The sequence below is a fragment of the Mustela nigripes genome, chromosome 6, assembly GCF_022355385.1.
Source record: "Mustela nigripes isolate SB6536 chromosome 6, MUSNIG.SB6536, whole genome shotgun sequence".
Taxonomy (NCBI): Eukaryota; Metazoa; Chordata; class Mammalia; order Carnivora; family Mustelidae; genus Mustela; species Mustela nigripes.
This window is the reverse complement of record NC_081562.1, coordinates 15,208,663-15,211,848: the sequence shown is the minus strand read 5'-3', so window position 1 is coordinate 15,211,848 and position 3,186 is coordinate 15,208,663.

Sequence of the window (3,186 nt, the reverse complement as noted above, 5' to 3'; positions counted from 1 at the left end):
TGTTTTTCGGTATGATTCCATCTATCAAACACTCTATATAGAATCTACAAAAGTGAAGGACAGCGTTTAGCTGACAATCTTATGGCTAGAGATAGGAGAAGAATTCCCACTTTCTTTGGCAGAGATGTGTAAGTAGCGTGCTTTCTGCTCTGTAGGTATGCATTGTATAGGACAGTCCAGAAAGAACTATCAGTGCTCTCTAGCCAGGGATCACCAGGAACACATTAGTGGTTTAACAACATACACTTATTACTCATTTCTTTTTTTTTTTTTAAGATTTTATTTATTCATCTGACAGAGAGAGATCACAAGCAGGCAGAGAGAGAGAGGAGGAAGCAGGCTCCCTGTTGAGCAGAGATCCCAATGCGGGACTTGATCCCAGGACCTTGAGATCATGACCTAAGCTGAAGGCAGAGGCTTAACCCACTGAGGCACCACCTTATTACTCATTTCAGTGAGGGAGAGCACACACTATGGGCAGCAGTGAGGCATCTCAGTAAGAGGAAGGACTTAAGATTAAGATTTGGATTTGTGTTAGCTCATTTGGGGAACTTTAAACTGTATGCTGTCAGGAAGCAGTGGTAAGTCTATGGTTGGGTATCTTAATCTTTTGTGGAAAGTGGAAAGACTAGGACGAGGCTAAAGCTGTAGCTGGTAACAGTCACTCACATCATTTGATATTTTCAGTTTGCGTTTTCTATTTGGTGGCTTGGATAGGTTCATGTTTCTGTCTATGTCCAGAAATGGTTATGGAATAGTCTTATTTTTGTCCTGATCCATCATGGTTATACAGTGGCCTTTTCTGATGTTGACATTCTCTGAAACAGTTTATGTTCCATAGGAGACATCAAGGCCTAGCTATGCCAGGCCAGCTCCTAGCAACACCAAGACCTGGGCTGATAGCACCAGGTCATCCTCTTGATGTCAGGGACTATTTTTTTCTCTCAGAATTTGGTGGTTGAGAACTAAGGCCCTAGAGTGAGGAAAAAAACAAAAACAAAAACATGTTTTATTCCAGGATCTGCTCAGGGCTGTGGGCCCTTGGATAAATTATTTAACTTCTCTATGTATCAGTTTCCTCATATGAATATGGGGATGACAGTACTTGCTTCATTGGATTATTGGGAGGAATGAGATATGCACTAAAAACTTGTGTCAAGGGGTACCTGGTGGCTCAGTTGGTTAAGTGTCTGCCTTTAGCTCAAGTCATGATTCCAGAGTCCTGGAATCAAGTACTGCATCAGGCTCCTTACTCAGTAGGGAGCCTGCTTTTCTCTCTACCTGCCACTCCCCCTGCTTGTGCTCTCTCTTGCTCTGACAAATAAAATCTTTAAAAAAAAAAAAAAAACCAAAAACACAACTTCTGCCAAAAAACCTTAGTTCTATCACACAAAAGGTTAAGAAAGCCACTGGGGCACAGAAAGGAAAACCAAGAATAGTCCAGGTAATTGTTCAGGAAAGTCAAAGAACAGTAAGAAAGTTAGAATAGAAAAGCAAAATAATTTACATTGGGTGATAATCTATATAAAGCTGTTAACTGTCCAGCTCATTTCAAAATGCCAGGATAATGCAATACATTCATAAAAATATGATTAACATAGGAAAATATGTGGACCTTACACCAAGTAATTTGTCATTTAAGTGAATTTACATAGAAGCACTGACAAGAGTGGTCAACAACTCAATGATGAAAACTATTATTATGCCTATGCTAGGAGGCAGATTCATGTGATGGATAGAAAGTTGGATTGGGATCCCTTTCAACTTCAATGTCTATAAATTATTATTATTATTTTTTTTTGCTTTCATGTTTCTGGTGTACAGCTTGCTTCTTTCTGGCCCTTACTTTTTGAATGCCCCCTCTTGTTAAGCATGCAATATCACACCTAATTTCTAGTTTTTCAATAATGCAGAAGGCTATCTGTGTGTAACCAACCAGAGGAAAACAGTGATCTAAGAAACTGGATAACTGATAAAGGTTGCCTTAAGAATTTGTTTGATTAAAAGAAAGTTATTGCCTGAAGGCTCCAAGGACTCATCATTTTAAGACAATAGTCTTTCAAAATAACATCTAGAAATGGTTTCATTTAAATAATCTGAGAATGAGATTTCACAGAACAGGAGAAAAGACCTGAGTGGATTCAGTCTATAAAATGAAGTGGGCCTGAGTTCTTGAGACTCCTTCTGCCATACCACAGTACTCCAAATCAAGAGAGAATTCTCTGTAGAATCCATTTCATCATGATCATAATATTTTCATTTTAGATCTAGTGGTGGGTGAGCACCAAGTTGTGCTATTCACTTTTACAAGTTTGAAAACCGACGCAGTAAGAAATGATGGTGTCAGCCTTACAAAAAATACATGACTATCTATACTGGTAGTTTTACAAGGTTCTAGCGGACTCACAACAACCCAAAGAGCTTCCCTCCATCTTGGTTGGTTTATGTGGTGGTTTTTAACCACTGCTGTGGATTAAGACTTAAATAACTGTAAAAATGTAATCTCCCAGGAGAGACCTCAGTTTTATTAATCATTTATACTTTAATAATGATTAAATTCTCTTGCAGAGAGAAAGAAGTGCAAGGGAAGCACAGTGTAATTGTCCACTTGTAATTCTGCCTAGTGTTTACCCTGAAAAAGTTAGGGATTAGGGACAGAGGTTTCTGTGATAGTAATAGAGTAGGTACTCAGCTCTTCACATTTTGGGTAAATACCACAATCCCCAGAGCCTGCTAATCATCCAAATCATATTTTTATTTATTTTTGTAATTTTTTTTAGAAAGGGAAGGGAGGAGGGACAGAGACAGAGAGAGAATTCTAGGCAGGCTCCATGCCCACTGTGGCAGGGGCTGGATCATGAGATCCTGACCTGAGCCAAAATCAAGTATCCCACACTTACCTGACTGAGCCACCTAGGCACCCCCAGCCCGCCCTGTCCAAATTATATTTTTTTAAGTGACAATATTATTTAATTTCCCCTTTAAGTTCTGGGAAACTAAAATGTCCTCATAATCTTAGATCAATAGTCTAAGTGGATCCGATTTACTGCTTTGATAAATCAATGACTCGGCTGAAACCATAAACTATATTTAGTTCACTACCTTTACGACCTGGGTCAAACTTAGCTTCTTCCAGGCTGCTCTCTTGGGTTAGCGTGTCCCTTTCTGAGCCTGGTCAACAGTTAG